The sequence below is a fragment of the Bos mutus genome, chromosome 7 (assembly GCF_027580195.1).
Source record: "Bos mutus isolate GX-2022 chromosome 7, NWIPB_WYAK_1.1, whole genome shotgun sequence".
Lineage (NCBI taxonomy): Eukaryota > Metazoa > Chordata > Mammalia > Artiodactyla > Bovidae > Bos > Bos mutus.
In genome coordinates, this window is record NC_091623.1 from 28,472,667 (window position 1) to 28,490,869 (window position 18,203).

Below are 18,203 nucleotides of genomic sequence, written 5' to 3' on the forward strand. Positions count from 1 at the left end.
ATTATTTTTAATTTTTGTCAATTGAAAAACATCTGACATTTCATTATTTTAATTTGTTTGAATTAAATCCTGAGTTAAGTAATAATCTTTCCAGTCTAGTTTCTCTCTCTTTGAATTACATGTTTTACTTATAAAAATTTTAAGTTTAATATTGATAACTGAAAAAAATGAATAGCTTAAATGATCTTTTCCTAAACTTGGATGGAAAAGAAAACTATTTATCAAATAAATTAATGGGCTTTATATTTGATACATAATTTTTTAAAATATAAATATTTACAATATTTTATTTTGTGTTATTATCAATATTTTTTTCGCCTAAGATTTTCTGGCTTGCAATGGTGAGGGGAGGAATTTATTACTCCTACTCTTTTTAAATCTTTTATTTTTAGGTTTTATAGTACATGGGACACATTTTTTATGATTTATGAGAAACTAATATTCCAGAAATAGTTTATTTAAAAAATATGTGAATTATAAAATTAAGAGCAATGAAATTTTCAAAATAATATTTTTTCCAGAATGTATATAGTATAAACTTCTAAAAATATTGAAATAGACTGTATATATCTAAAATATGTTCTTTCAAATGATATAACTGTTGGTGGCCAGATATTTTTAATGAATGTGCAGTTTATTTGATGAAACACTGTGTACGTAAAATGCATGGATGTGTATGCTTTATGGGCTAAATGAGAAAACTATTTTCAACAGTATGTGACCTACGGACATGTCCATGTTGTACTAGTTAATGAATTTAACGTTTTAAGAAAGAAAATTTGTACGAGTTTGCTTTTTGCATTGCCTTTTAGAGAATCTATTTTTTAAGACCTTGACCACATCAGACAAGAAATTGCTTTCAGTGTAATATACAACTTGAAAGCTGTTGGACAAATCACCTTATTTATACTTACTTAAAATACCTGTTTATCTTTAATTGAACAAAGTACCAAGTCTTTTACAGAATGTGGATTTTTACAGTGAACCCCAACTTCACAGTATTCTCAGCTTAAAGAAAGACAATAGCAGTAAAAATATACATTTTTTAAGAGAGCTTAACTAATATAGGTGTATCTCAGATATTGCTGGTTCAGCTCCAGATCACCACAATGAAGTGAATATTACAATGAAGGAAGTCACAAGAATTTTTGGTGCATATAAAATTATGTTTATACTATACTGTAGTCTATTGTATGCAATAGCATTATAACTAAAAAAATCAATATGCGTATCTTAACTAAAACATACTTTATTGCTAAAATCTGCTAACTATTATTTGAGCCTTCTGCAAGTTTTAATCTTTTTGCTTGTGGAAGGACTTACTTTGTTGGTGGCTGCTGACTGATTAGAGTAGTGGTTGTTGAGGGTTGGGTGGCTATGTTAATTTCTCAAAGTAAGACAATGAATGTTGCTACATCTTTTATGAGCGATTTCTCTATAGCATGTAAGGCTATTTAACAGCATTTTTCTCATAGTAGAACTTGTTCCAAAATGGAAATCAGTCCTTTCAAACACTGCCACTGCTTTATCAACTAAGCTTGTATGATGTTCTAAACCCTTTGTTTTAATTAAAAACGGTTTTTCCAGCATCTTCATCAGAATTAGATGTCATTTCAAGAAGCAATTTTCTTTGCTCATCCATAAGAAGCAGCTCCTCACTCATTAAAATTTTATCACAACTTTGCAGCAGTTCAGCCACATCTTCAGGCTCCACCTTTAATTCTAGCTCTTCTGTTATTTCTATCACATGTGCAGTTACTTCCTCCACTGAAGTCTTGAACTCCTCACAGTCATTCGTAAGAGTTGGATCAACTTCTTCCAGCCTCTTGTTAATGTTAATATTTTGACCTCTTCTCATGAATGTTCTCAATGGCATCTAGAATCCTTTCCAGAAGGTTTTCAATTAACTTTGCCAAGATCCATCAGAGGAATCTCTATTGATGGCAGCTATGGCCTTACAGAATGTGCTTCTTAAAGAATGAACTTGAAAATTAAAGTACACCTTGATCCATGGGCTGCAGAATGGATGTTGTGTTAGCAGGTATGAGAGCATGAATCTCATTTTCATCTCCACCAGAGCTCTTGGCTGACCAGGTGCACTGACAAGTGAGCAGTGATATTTTGAAAGAAATCTTTTTCTTTTTTCTTTTTTTTTGAGTAGTAGGTCTCAAAATGGGCTTAAATATTTATATTAAATCATATTATAAAGAGACATGCTATTATCTAGGCTTTGTTGTTCCATTTATAGAGCACAGCCTGAGTAGATTTAGCCTAGGATTTTTAGGAATGGTAAATGAGCATTGACTTCAACTTTAACTCACATTACCCTCAACAAGAGAGTCAATTTGTTCTTTGTAATTTTGAAGCTAGACATTGACTTCTCCTCTCTAGCTGTGAAAAGCCTAGATGGCATGTTCTTCCAATTTGTTGTTTAGCATAGTCATGTTCATTAGTGATCTTAGCTAGATCTTCTGGATAACGTGCTTACAGTTTCTACATCAGCATTTGCTAGGTTCATCTTGCACTTTGATGCTATGGAGATGGCTTCTTTTCTTAAACCACATGAATCAATTTCTGATATTTTCAAATTCTTATATTTTCTTTTGAGTTTCCTCTTTTTCAACCTTCATAGAATTAAAGTGAGTTAGACTTAAGCTTTGACTTAAGGGAATCCTATGGCTGATTTAATCTTCTATTAAAACTTTCTCCCGATAAGCAATCAGGCTGTTTCACTTTCATATTATGCATGTGTTCTGTGCTGGAGAAGTACTTTTAATTTTCTTCAAGAACTTTTCCTTTGCATTCACCACTTGTCTAACTGGGCGAGAGGCCTAGTTTTCAGCCTATCTTACTTTTCAACATATTTTCTTCACTAAGCTTAATTTTTTTTTTTTCTCTAGCTTTTGATTCAAAATGAGAGATGTGTGAGTCTTCCTTTCATTTTGAATACTTAGAAGTCATTGTAGGGTTATTAACTGGCCTAATTTAAAAATTGTGTCGACAGTCAGACACAACTTGGTGCTTTAACAACAACATACATAGTAGTATGTGTGTGCTAATCCAAATCTCCCAGTTCACCTGCCTCCCCTTCTCCCTGGCATCCATTCTCTATTTCTGTGTCTCTGTTTTGACAATTGGTTATTTGAATGCTGTGTGAATATTTGATATTAAAAGTTATTATTTTAGGAGTGTGGAAAAAAAAAAAAAACCTGTCATCTCTTGGAGAGCAGGGAGGCCTGAGGAGAAGGAGAGAGAAGAAAAGCTGCTCAGTGAAACAGCCAGAACACATACAACATTTATTGATTAAGTTTGCCTTCTGGATGGGGTTTGTGGCACTCCCAAAATAAGAATAGCATCAAGGACCACTGATAACAGATCACCTTAACAAATACAATAAGTTTGAAATGTGAGATTTATCTAATTGTGATTCAGAAACAAGAAATCAGAAAATGCTGTTGAAAAAAATGAAACCAACAGATTTGCTCAATGCAGAGTTGCCAGAATTCGCCCAAAATTACAAAGCACAGTATCTGCAAAGCACAATGAAATGAAGCACAATAAAACAAGATATGCCTGTACTGAGTTTTGAAGGGAACTAAATACATAAACTAGTCAATAAATGTCTCCATTAAATAAGATATTCCATATCTTTTCAGAACTTGGGTAATAGATAAGGAAGTCCTCATGGAGTATTGTGCAGTAACTCCTACATTTTAGTTTTAGCTAAGAAGTAGAATAATCAAAAAAATATTGGGGACCAATATCCATTAGTCAACTTTGTCTTTTTCCAAATAAATGTAACGATATAAAAATATCCTCAAAAAGTCACAGTCATTGCCTAAAATAAAGGGTCTTTTATACCAAAGGAATATGGTGTGCATGATTTCATTGTTAATTACAATCTTCTACATTGAAAATATTTATCCTTAGGGGAATATCATTATGTTGCCTTGATTTTATGAATTTATACTGAGCAACTGAACTGAACTGATGTATATACAAACCAGATTTTAGGAATTAATGACCACAGTCTTCTTTTGAGAAACTTGAATAAGAAAAGTTGTTATTTGAGGGAGTGGAAATAGTCTTGGTTAGATGAATGAAATAAAGTGTAATTTAAAGAACCTTTCAAGAAAGTAAGTGTGGAGTACTTCAAATCAGACACACTGGGTGTTTAGGTAACATATAGCCTCCCTGAATGTCATTTAATCTTTCCATGGGTAGAGCATGTCATTAGTTTGAACTATTCCATTTGCAGTATACCTGTCTTAATATTCACTTCTTCTGTCAGCCTATGGAAACATAGAGGGTATATAAAGGCTTGTGACCCAAATGTCTTGTTATATTAAACACAAAGTTAATTGAATGGAGGTGCATAATATAAAGTTATCAAAATGAGTGAGGAAACGGAAGGTCTATGTGTGTAGAAAATCTCTATTTGGGGGGTTGATTTCAGTTCACCCATAGTGTGTGATGATCTGAACACTTCGGTTTATCTTCTTCATTGGCCTTTGGTATAGAACTCTTATTCACTGTGTTCAGAGAAGCTTTCAGAAACATAGAGCTATTACCAGAAATAGTCATCTACAGTCTGGATTATTCAAAATTTACCACTGACAGACATTGACAATGAAAGAAGACAATTAAAAAGCTATATACTGGGGTACATCCATTATTTATCCCTCTTCTACTTCTTCACAGGTGACTCATATAGCAGTGGAATATTATCTTTTAAAAAATGTGTTTATTTGTGTATGACATATATACTACGAAGTACACAAATGTTAAGATGAAAGAATTTTTATGACCCATTTCAGTCATTATCACCTAAAATACAACTAGTATTTTTAGTTCTATCACTATATATTTGTTTTCTCTATTTAACTTTACTAAATGGAATCATCCTCTTCATGGATAGCAGCCTTGTTGTGGCAAAGGGTCTTACATAACTTAGTGAAGCCATGAGCCATGTCACGTAGGACCACTCAGGACGGATGGGTCGTAGTTAAGTGCTTCTCATAAAATGTGGTTCACTGGAGGAGGGAATGACAAACCACTCCAGTAATTTTGCCACGAGAACCCCATGAACAGTATTAAAAGGCAAAAAAATATGACACCAGAAGATGACCCCCCACCCAGGTCAGAAGGTATCCAATATGCTCCTGGGAGAAATATATATTGCCAAATAAATTTTCAAGCAGTTTTCCATTTTATATTCCCAGAGAATTCCAGTCATTTAATGTTCTTGCCAATGCTTATTTTTGTCAGTTTTTAAGATTTTAATTTTAAAACCATCCTAGTAAAATTGGGTTGATTAGTTAAGAACTTAACTTCCTATAAGTGGCACATATTCACTAACTCTTACCTTCTATTAATCAACCTAAATGACCATTTCAAAGTATGTGTTCTTGAACATTCATTTACAATACATTTAATTTTAAAAGATTTTGTTTGCAATATAATTACTCAAGTGACTTTGAAGTAACTACAGGATGATGCTTTCCTTAGTCTGGCATTTTAGAATCTCTACAGTCTGGTCATTATTTTTTCCTGTGTCATAGGACCTGTGATGGCTCAATAGTTTGTGATTCCAAAATAAATGCAATATTAACAAAACTAAATTTTATCAGGTCAAATGTTCTTTCCTACATATGACAAAAAATAAGGCCTTAACCTTCTCAGTTTCCCCTCTTTATATAGAAAGGAAAGTTTTTTTCTGGGTAAGGGATGATATCACATACAGTGGAGAACCTGAATTTATACACATGTATTTGAGTAGATTTCTTCAGCTCTGATAAAATTCTGCTTCTCTCACTTACTTGCTATGTGATTATGCATGTATATTCTTAAAATATTTCTTCTACAGGGTTGTTGATATAATTAAACAATATAGGCAAAACCTGCTTATGTTTTTGACATATAATATGTATATAATACTTATTAGTTATATATTTCCATGCTTCAAAGATGAGTTCAAGCCATTTATTTTCACTAACTTTTTTCTATACATTTTAAATTTTATTTAATGGTTTCTTTGGTAAATTTTATCCTTCAGATTTATTTTCCATATTTTAAATATCTATCATATATTTAATTTCCAAGAGCACCATTTGTTCATTGTATGCTACTTTTCACAACATTTATAGCAAATACTTCTTGTTTTACAGATACAGAATTATAATTGCCTGACACTTCTAGCCCTAAATATTTTTAATAAGAAAATGTGTTTTGTTCTTTGTAAGGTGTATTTTCTTGCAACTTTGTTTATCCATTTGTGTGCTTTGCTTTATTTTTTTTCTATATATATTTTGTTAGAGGTCTTTTCCAATATCTGAATATTGTGAAATATTTACTCTTATTAAAGAATGAGAAACAGAAAAGTAGGCAAGATGACATGTGCACAGGGTGAGACTTATGGGTTTTTCTGAATAGTGGCTTCATTAGGAGAATCTTTAAAACTGTTATTTCCTTTTAAGTTGGTCAGTTTTTTCAGAAAGTAGTCACCAGTTTCCTATCTTGGTAGTACAAGCTTCTTGGTGAAGAGAGAAAGGAACCAGTACAATTCATGTATTTTCTTAATTATTTTCTTTATATACTCTCTTTTTTATTGCTATAACATTTATATTAAAGTTATGACCAACCTAGACAGCATATTAAAAAGCAGAGACATTACTTTGTCAACAAAGGTCCGTTTAGTCAAGGTTATGGTTATTCTAGTAGTCATGTATGGATGTGAGAGTTGGACTATAAAGAAAGCTGAGTGCCGAAGAATTGATGCTTTTGAACTGTGGTGTTGGAGAAGACTCTTGAGAGTCCCTTGGACTGCAAGGAGATCCAACCAGTCCATCCTAAAGGAAATCCATCCTGCATGTTCATTGGTAGGACTGAGGTTGAAGCTAAAACTCTAACACTTTGGCCACCTGATATGAAGAGCTGACTCATTTGAAAAGACCCTGATGCTGGGAAAGATTGAGGGCAGGAGGAGAAGGGGATGACAGAAGATGAGATGGTTGGATGGAGTCACCGACTTGGTGGACATGAGTTTGGGTGGACTTTGGGAGTTGGTGATGGACAGGGAGGTTTGGCATGCTGCGGTTCATGGGGTCACGAAGAGTAGGACATGACTGAGTGACTGAACTGAACATTTATATTTAAGAAACTGCATAGATTTTGCATGGATAGCCCTATGAATTTTGTAAAAAGAAGTATCTGTGTAACCATACCCCACATGTATAATGTATCATCACCCTAGAAAATTCCCTCTTGCTCCTCGCTCATCAGTCACCTCTGCATAGAGGTAACCACCATGCTCATTTATAGCAATTTGCCTGAATTCTGTAAGCTTAGCCTTCCTTTTTCTCAACTCACCATTTGTCTCTTGACCCTCTGCTTTCTAGGTTTAAAAATACTATAGTCATCACATCTTATCCTGTTCTCTTTTTTTGGTAATTTGTCTTTTTAAATAATCATTTTAGTATCACTTTTGTGAGGTTTTAGAAGGAAGCAGAAGTAGTCATGCAGTTCATCTTACATTTTGAATGTACTTTTCAGTGTAATGTCATAATTTTTCTGATGATTATATTTACTTAATTCTTGAGCTGTAGTCCTGATAGTTAATTATGTGAATGACCTAAATCTCTTACTGTTGTGATATTTCCATATCTCTTTTGGCAATTGAATGGATATTTTGGCCTTTTTTATGGGTGCCACTTTTACTACACTAATTCTTTTGTGTCACCCCAAAATAATTGGTTTTGACATTGTTCTGTCCTCACAGTCTTCTACAATATTAAATACATCTCTTGCAGATTATTTCACTTTCATAATTATTCATATTTGATAATGCTTTTCCATATAAGGAATTATTTATTGATATAAGTACAAAAACCCTCTGCATATAGCTGTTGGTTGATTTTCAGTATACTTCTGCAAGATAAAGTGGGTTGTGGTATATCAACATATTTATTTTTCTAGATATGACCACATTTTCTCAGTACTCATAAAACAAAACAGCAAAGATGATAGTATTTTATCAGATCAGATCAGATCAGTCACTCAGTCGTGTCTGACTCTTTGCGACCCCATGAATTGCAGCACGCCAGGCCTCCCTGTCCATCACCAACTCCTGGAGTTCACTGAGACTCACATCCATCAAGTCAGTGATGCCATCCAGCCATCTCATCCTCTGTCGTCCCCTTCTCCTCCTGCCCCCAATCCCTCCCAGCATCAGAGTCTTTTCCAATGAGTCAACTCTTCGCATGACGTGGCCAAAGTACTGGAGTTTCAGCTTTAGCATCATTCCCTCCAAAGAAATCCCAGGGCTGATCTTCTTCAGAATGGACTGGTTGGATCTCCTTGTAGTCCAAGGGACTCTCAAGAGTCTTCTCCAACACTACAGTTCAAAAGCATCAAGTTTTCAGTGCTCAGTGTTCTTCACAGTCCAACTCTCACATCCATACATGACCACAGGAAAAACCATAGCCTTGACTAGACGAACCTTTGCTGGCAAAGTAATGTCTCTGCTTTTGAATATGCTATCTAGGTTGGTCATAACTTTCCTTCCAAGGAGTAAGCATCTTTTAATTTCATGGCTGCAGTCACCATCTGTAGTGATTTTGGAGCCCAGAAAATAAAGTCTGACACTGTTTCCACTGTTTCCCCATCTATTTATAGCCGCATACAAATATATCACCAAAACAATGGTATTGTAATTTCTTTCCTAGCAAAAACTGTGTGATTCATTTATCATTTACATATATATACACACACACACACACACACACATATATATATCCTATAACTGCTTAAATTACTGTCTTTGGATTATTTTCACAACAAACACTCATGGTTTTTCTTTATAAATGAACAAACTGTGGCTTACGGAGATCACAATCGCTCCAAATCCAGGTCCGCAGTCGAGATATTTTCCAGATTCCTTAAGGTTGATCCAGGTTTTTTTTCTTTTTAATTTTCTACTTTACCACATTGGCTTCCTACATAGTCAGAGACCAGAATTAGTATAAAAAAGAAGAATAAAAAAGAATAAAAAAGCACAGGGGAAGACTTATATTTTCATAGTTCTTATATCTTTCAGTGACTTTAAGACTGAAGTCCAAAATATAACAGTAGAGCTTCTAAATATAGGGAAGTATTTTGGTTTTGCCATAAGTAATAGCAACTCACTCAGCAGTATACATTTTCTGCTTCAGAGACAAGGTCATGAGGTCCATGGGTCTTAGACTTTGTTTCTCATTATTTGCCCAGCACCTTATCCCTTTCTCCTTTTGATTAACATATCCAGTGGTGTATTGAGTCAGGCATTTCAAAGGTACAGACTATCTTAATGAAGTATAAGAAAATCTTGGAGGGACAAATTTCCAGAGACCAATACCTAGAGAATTGGAGCCAACTCACGGGCACCCCTTGGGGCACACAGATAAACTCTGAACAAGAGCTGCCATTCCCCAGAGATTGGTCCTATTATGGACTTTCTTGATCCTGAATTCAGTTGTTCAAACTAAGTTAACTATGAAGAATATGAAAGCAGCCAGTTTAGCATCACCTGCCAGTGCCTGACACCAACAAACTAAAAGTAAGAATATTAACACTCTGAAGCTTGATTTTCTTTGGACTCTGCTATCTTGCAACATTCCCAAACGAAGCCTGATTCTAGCTAAACATTGCTTCCTCCCATGGACTCTAAGAGAGGTGGAGTCTACTTAGCTTGGCTTGACTAGTCTACTTGGCTAGTTTTCAGAAACCCTAGGGATCTCTCTCAATACTGGAAACTCACTTTTTACTAAGGAGTTTGTCTCTGAATATTTCCTGTGCATTATTCTTGCTTAACATGATAAAATAATGCTACTTAACAAAAAGGTAACTTTAAGATGCTTTTGTATAATGAATAAGAACCTAAGAAACACATCTTGGTTGCTCATTATACAAAGTAGTTAAGGGAAAAACAGATGAACAAGGGCCAATGGCTCAGTTTCAAACCTTAATGTAGAACACTTAATTGTTCTAAATGAGAAGCTTAATTCAGGTAAACATATTAAAACCTTAAATACAATGCAGCCAAATTTCTTATTCTATCTTTTTCAATGTGTAAAGCTGACAGGTAAGCTTTAGATCTCATCACATCACCAAAAACAAAAAATAGGAAAGAGGGAGCTTGTTCTTGTACTGAGGTCAGAGCCAGTTTAGACATTTCATTCCAGATTTGCAAGGATGGAAAACAGTTTTCAATAAAAGGATCTCCATGCCCATTATAAAACAGTTGCAAGTAGAAAATATTGAAAATATATATGTGTGTAGAGGGGAGGTTTTGAAGGTTAGAAAGTCTCAATTCTTGAAAGTTCCAGAAAAATAACCAACCTTGACAGATGCCAGACCATTTGATCTCGGCCCACAAAAGAAAAATCCCTAATGAATAAAGAGAGAAGGACAGGGCCTTCAAATGACTGGGAGTGGACCCTGCACTGTCTCAGCTCTCCAGGATGGCAGAAGGGGAAAGCATCTCAAGAGGAAAACGACTATTTTATTGTGGATACTGATGTTTAACGTTTTGATAAGGATAGTGAAAATCTTTATCAGTTAGCAGGGTGGTCAATATTAGGTCCAAAAATTAAAGACTGGACTGTAGCAAGGCTTTACTACCTTGGGAATGCAACCAGGGGGCAGGAAGTAGACCTTTCTTAAATCAACATTTATAGTGATTCTCTATCCCTTTACTCCTATCACTATTACAGTGTTAGAATTGTTTTTTTGTGATTTTCTTTTTTTCTTGTAGGAATGATACCCACTCACAGGCTTACACTGATAGTTCATTCTAGCATTTCATATGAACTCAGTTACTAGTCATTGATTAAACTTTTTATTTTTGCTTTTTCTCTATTCCTTTCACATCTCTATGGTGATGTGAAGTTAGTATAGTTAGCAATTAACAATTTATAATCATTTTTGTTAACGCACCACTGACAGCATGGTTATGTTCAATTCAGTTCAGTTCAGTTCAGTCTCTCAGTCGTGTCCGACTCTTTGCGACCCCATGAATCGCAGCACTCCAGGCCTCCCTGTCCATCACCAACTCCCAGAGTTCACTGAGACTCACGTCCATTGAGTCAGTGATGCCATCCAGCCATCTCATCCTCTGTCGTCCCCTTCTCCTCCTGCCCCCAATCCCTCCCAGCATCAGAGTCTTTTCCAATGAGTCAACTCTTCGCATGACGTGGCCAAAGTACTGGAGTTTCAGCTTTAGCATCATTCCTTCCAAAGAAATCCCAGGGCTGATCTCCTTCAGAATGGACTGGTTGGATCTCCTTGCAGTCCAAGGGACTCTCAAGAGTCTTCTCCAACACCACAGTTCAAAAGCATCAATTCTTCAGCCCTCAGCCTTCTTCACAGTCCAACTCTCACATCCATACATGACCACAGGAAAAACCATAGCCTTGACTAGACGAACTTTTGTTGGCAAAGTAATGTCTCTGCTTTTGAATATGCTATCTAGATTGGTCATAACTTTCCTTCCATGGTTATGTTAATTCATATATATTTGGTAAAAATAATCCCCCACCCATGGAGGATGTCCAAATATAAGCAAAACATTCAGATTGAATAATTTAGTGATGAAACCTTGCCCTGACATTTGAAAAACAACATTTATGGGTAGGTTAGCAATGGAGGTACAATTGTCTAATTATTTTCTGTATGATACCAACTAAAATGATCATTGCAGTGTAAAACTGGTCCCAGCAGTGTTGTTAACTAGAGACTAGTGCTGAAATTATAATCCCTAGCATTATTAAGGATACTGGGAAAGTGGTGTTTGAATGTGCTTAATCTGTTACGAGTTTCTGGAAAGAGACATGTTTCAATATTTTGATTTCATCATTATACTTCCAGGTATTAATTTCTAATACATAATTGGGCAAAAGCACAATGGATATGTAACTAAATATTTTGCAATATTGGTTATAAATCTAAAAGTGGAAATAAATTAAATATCCATCAACAGAAAAATAAATTAATAAATAAACTCTTAGAGTGAAATACTGTGCAGTTATTATAAAGATGATATAGAGCTAAATTTTAAGGTCACAACAAACTTGATTAACAAATCATGCTACTGTACTATCTATATCTAGTTTTGTGAGTGTTTGTATATGTAAATATATTTGTAAAAATAGATACTTGAAAAAATTATGCCCAATATTTTATAAATAATTAATTCCAATTGGTCAAATTTAACTTGATACTCATTTTTCTTCATATTCTATTCCATTATTGAATTTGAAAAATTAAATAACTTTTATATGACTCACACAAATACTAAAATGTGAAGTGATTTTTATTTTTCACACAATTGTTTCAGTAATACAGAAATATTAAAAAATGTCATCTTGCCATTTAATGTGTACAATTTTCATAGGTTTCTCCCAGTAGATTTATTGTACAATCCAAGAATAAAACTTAAAACTGAAAGTCATTTAGTAGTAATAAAACTTAAATTAACTAAAGAAAATACATTTTTCATATTTAGTCATTTTATATTTGTCTATTGTCCATACATGGGGCTTCTCTGGTGGCTCAGACAATAAAGAATCTGCCTGCAATGCAGAAGATCTGGGTTTGATCCCTGGGTTGGGAAGATCCCCTAGAGAAGGGAATGGCTACCCACTCCAGTATTCTAGCTTAGAGAATTCCATGGATAGAGGAGGCTGGTGAAATACAGTCCATGGGGTCTCAAAGAGTGGACATGACTAAGCAACTAACTTTTAATTATTTTTAATATTATCCATATATAATATTGAATAGTTATTATAATTATCCATATATAGTTATTCTGTTGCTTATATACAGTTGTTTACAACTCTAACTGTAGTACTTTGTAGGAAGAATCCAGGCTCAAACTATCTCCAGGCAGGAAGGTGGGGAGTCATCATCTAACTCTATCCTTGTGGCCTGAGTGTTAGCCTACTATCAGTCTTGCTTTAGATTAATCAAAAACAGAAAGTAAATTACATGACTGACATTCTCCCTGTTGAAAATCAATTAATAGCCACTCTTCAGTCCAGGATAATGAAGCAAGACAACAAATGGTTCCAGGCCAGCTAAAAATTGTTACATGAGAAAGAAAGCTCTTTGAAAAATTTTATATAAATCCTTAAAATGTGATTTTGAACAAATATCATCTTTCAATTCCAAAAGGAATAATTCCTAACTAAATCCAAGCAAGATTATTTAAAGCAAATTATCCTGAAGACCCAATGATGGCAAACTCAAAGAATTCAATTTTGTTTGGTGGTACAGATACACATGGAGATGCCTAAGTGTACCTTTTCTTTTAGCTTTTAGATCTGCTGTTATAGTAAAGCAGGCCTCTAGGATTTAAAACTACAAATGCATCTACCAGTAAATCAAAAAGTCCGAGTCAGATATTTAAACAGCTGATTTTCTCACAGTTTTGTAGAAAACTTTTGCATTACTTAACTCTAGGCACATTGACTTCTCTCTGAGTAACACACTTTGAGCAAAATATAGTGGTAAAAACTCTCATCAAAATTTGTATAGAGGGAACATATCTCAACATAATAAAGGCCAGTTATGACAAATTCACAAGACCATACTCAAGGGTGAGAAGCTTAAAGCTTTTCCTCTGAAATCAGGAGCAAGACAAGGCTGAGCACTCATGCCACATCTACTTAACATAATAATGGAAGCCCTGGCCACAGCAGTCAGAGAAGAAAAAGTCAAGCTGTCCAAACTGGAAAGGAAGAAATGAAACAGTCACTGTTAGATATGGCATGATACTATACACAGGAAATCCTAAAGTCTCCACCAAAAAACTATTAGAATTAATAAATGAATTCAGTAAAGTTGCAAGACACAAGATAATTTACAGAAATCTGCTGCTTTTCTGTATACCAACAATCAACTATCAGAAACAGAAAATAACAAATCCCACTTAAAATGCATCAAAAAGAATAAAACACCTAGGAATAAACTTAGCCAAGGGTAGGAGTAATAAAACTTAAATTAAATAAAGGAAATACATTTCTCATATTTAGTGATATCATGTTTAGTTATTATCCATATAGCTATACTCTGAAAACTATAAAATATTGATGGAGGAAATTAAAAATGATGCAAAGAAATGGAAATATATTCCACGTTCAAGGATTGGAAAACGTGTTAAAATGTTTATATTACCCAAAGCAATCTTCAGATTTAGTGCGATCCTTATCAAAATACCCATGACATTTTTCACAGAACTGAAACAAACAATCCTAAAATTAATATCAAACCACAGAAGACCCTGAATTCCCAAAGCAATATTGAGAAAAAGGAACAAAGCTGGAGGTATCAATCTCCCCAAATCCAGACTATATTGCAAAACTACAGTATTCAAAATAGTATGGTACTGGCACAAAATCTGACACATAGATCAATGGAACAGAATTGAAAACCCAGAAATAAACCCAGAAACATATGGTCAGTTCAGTTCAGTTTAGTTCAGTCGCTCAGTCGTGTCTGACTTTTTGCGACCCCATGAATCACAGCACGCCAGGCCTCCCTGTCCATCACCAACTCTTGGAGTTCACTCAAAGTCATGTCCATCGAGTTGGTGCTGCCATCCAGCCATCTCATCCTCTGTCATCCCCTTCTCCTCCTGCCCCCAATCCCTCCCAGCATCAGGGTCTTTTCCAATGAGTCAACTTTTCGCCTGAGGTGGCCAAAGTATTGGCATTTCAGCTTCAACATCAGTCCCTCCAATGAACACCCAGGACTAATCTCCTTTAGGATGGACTGGTTGGATCTCCTTGCAGTCCAAGGGACTCTCAAGAGTCTTCTCCACCACCACAGCTCAAAAGCATCAATTCTTTGGCACTCAGCTTTCTTCACAGTCCAACTCTCACATCCATACATGACCACTGGAAAAACCATAGCCCTGACTAGATGGACCTTTGTTGGCAAAGTAATGTCTCTGCTTTTGAATATGCTATCTAGGTTGGTCATAACTTTCCTTCTAAGGAGTAAGTGTCTGTTAATTTCATGGCTGCAATCACCATCTGCAGTGATTTTGGAGCCCCCCAAAATAAAGTCTTGGTCAGTTAATATGTGACAAAGGAGGCAAGTTATTTGGGAAAAGACAATCTCTTTAATACATTCTGGGAAAACTGGACATGTAAAAGAATGAAATTAGAACATTTATTCACACCATATGCAAAAATAAACTCAGGATGAACTAAAGAACTAAGACCAGAATTCATAAAATTTTTAGAAGATGACAGGCAGGACACTGTTTGATATAAATTGTAACAATATTATTTTGTATCTATCTCCCAAAGGAAATAAAAACAATAGTAAACAAAGCTTTTGTCTAACAAAGGAAACCATTGACAAAATGCAAGACAACCTACTGAAAGGGAAAAAAATGAAAATGATATATGACTGACGTGTTAATATCTAAAATATATTAAGTTCATACAACTTAATATCAAATAAACAAACAACCCGATTTAAAAATGGGTGGTAGATCTAAATCCACATTTTTTCCAAAGAAGACATAGATGGTTTTTGAGGCTCTTCACACCTTAAAAATTCTCTGGTTTTAGATACAAATGAGATGATCTTAGAAATTAGTGCTTGAGATTTCTGTGTGGGATATTGGAATGATGGAGAAAATCTAGCAAATCAGTTATACAATTAGAAATATCAAAAAAAAAAAAAAAAGAAATATCCTAGGTAATCATTTTTATTATTTGGCATTTTGTCTTTATTGGATTGTTATTTGATGCTGGATCACATTTGACATTATATTACATTTTTTTATATGTGAAAACTTCTAGTTCCTAATTAGATTGAATCCTATGGTCTTCACAATCTGATTTATGTTTCTCCATTTTACCTGCGGTCATTCAGTCATAGGATGTGCTTAGTAAATATTTGTGAGAATTAATGAAGAACTAAATTTACAGAACCTAAGTCCTTTCAGGCAGGGATACACCTTAAATTCTTTTGTTGTACAAGTTTTTTTGTAGGCATATATTTTTTTTTTTATTTTATTTTTTTAAAATTTTATTTTATTTTTAAACTTTACATAATTGTATTAGTTTTGCCAAATATCAAAATGAATCCACCACAGGTATACATGTGTTCCCTATCCTGAACCCTCTGGAATAACTGAGAGAATAATTTCTACATCATTAAATTGGTTAATTATAAGTAATCACCAAAACATTTTCCAGAGTGGTTATACCATTGGCACTTCCATCAAAAATATATAACAGTTCCAACTGTTCTGTATTCTCATCAATATTTGATATTGTCAGTCTTTTAATCTTTAGGCACTTTAGTGTGTGTGTAGGGGTATCTCAATGTCATCTGTTTAAAATTTACATATTGGTATTGAATTGTCTTTTTTATTACTGGATGGTGAGAGTTCTTTCTATATTCTGGGTACAAATCTTATGTGGGATGTATTTACAAATACTTTCAATCTGAAGCTTGCTTATTTTTTTAATGGTGTCTTTTGATCTATTTATTTTTTTCTTTTATGAATCTTACCTTTTGTGCCCTAAAATATCTACATTTACTCCCAGGTAATGAATATTTCATCCTGAAAGCTTTATAAATTTATGTTTTATGTTTATGATCTCAGACAAATCGTTAATTTTTGTACATGTTGTGAGGTATGGGTTAAAATTCATATTTTCCTTTATATGCATATCCAATTGTTCCAGTATCATTTATTGAAAAGACATTCCTTTTTTCACCAAGTTACTTTGGTGACTTTGCTGAAAATTAATTATGTACGTATGGATTAACTTGTTCAAGCATTTTCTTCCTTAATAGATTTACTGAGAAGAGTATTGATTACTGAGTTAAATGCAGAACACAGAAGGACTCGTTTTCTTATTGAACTTTAAAGTTAAAATTTGTGGGCTAAATATACTATCTTAATTTAAAAACACTTGTATTTAAAGCCTTCTTATATTAGCATAAGGCCACATGGGGAATAATATGATGGACAAATATAGTGAAAAGAAATGGCAAGAGACACAAATGAGCCATAAGATGCCACAGTCCATGTAGTTAGGGAGATAAAGGGACAGAGAAGGGGAGTACAGACTAAGGACACGATACCAAAGAACTTGGAAATTAATTTAAGTTTTTGATGGAGAAAAATAAATCGTAGTTTCTTTAAAATGCACCTATTCCCAGATATTTACTTTTTTACATTGTAGTTTTTAAACTGAATTCAGTTTGTTAGAGTGACCAATGAGCACAAAATGCTAGTCATAATAAAAGGTCATTAAGCCCCAATTTTTCTGTCCCACCCTTCTAGTTTGTTATTTCAGCCAGCAAAAATACAGATTTTCTCCCAAGGCATGAAAGGATGGAGTTCATATTTTAACCTTCAAGATTTTCCACTTACCTGGATACTGATTTTTTTTATTTGAATGGAAACTACCTACTGAGTTGGATTTTATGGGAAATTTAAGGCTGCAGTGGTTTTGATAGAAATCTACTCATAGTAATTTATAGTGGGATATTTATTTGTCAGCTGAATAAATGACCCACTCCAATTTTCCTGGAGGTTTTTTGTCCCATTCCCACCTTTTATACACACTCAAAGTTTCTACTGAACAGTATGGATTGCAGTCAAGCAGGCGTATGTTACTATAGTCAGTTAGTCATTGTCCATCTATTTCATCCACAGACTCTAAATATGCACTAAGTTAAAGACAAATTGCTTATAAGAGAATGCTTAAATGGGGCATATTCTGATCTTTTTGGAGAAAAATTGCCTCTTTAAAGAACATCTATCCTTGGCAAATGGAGAGTTTATGCAAGAGAAAAAGTTGGACATCTTCTGTGATTGCATATTGATTTTGATCCTCCTCTTTCACACCATGCTATTTATTTTTAAAATATCTTTAATGTTCAATGAAAAATAGACTTATTTAGAAATAAAATTCTTAATAAAGCATGCATAATTGTTTTACTGAGCTTTCTTTTTGAGGCAAAAAATATGAAAAAGACTACAAATTACTCAAAGGAAAAAATATAAACATGTGCCATACAGAATTTATAAGTCAAAAAGCTTATTTTTATTTTCTTACTCTTCAGCATATCATTTTTTCTAATTAGATGCTTAATTTCACTAATTTTACTAGTGTTTTTGTACATGTAGTTGTATG

The 18,203-nt window shown here is 34.0% G+C and overlaps 1 pseudogene; it reads right to left on the bottom strand.

Moving 5' to 3' along the window:
• Positions 1–1,265: 1,265 nt before the first annotated feature.
• Positions 1,266–2,518, bottom strand: LOC102268709 (tigger transposable element-derived protein 1-like; annotated as a pseudogene).
• Between the last annotated feature and the right edge of the window lie 15,685 nt (positions 2,519–18,203).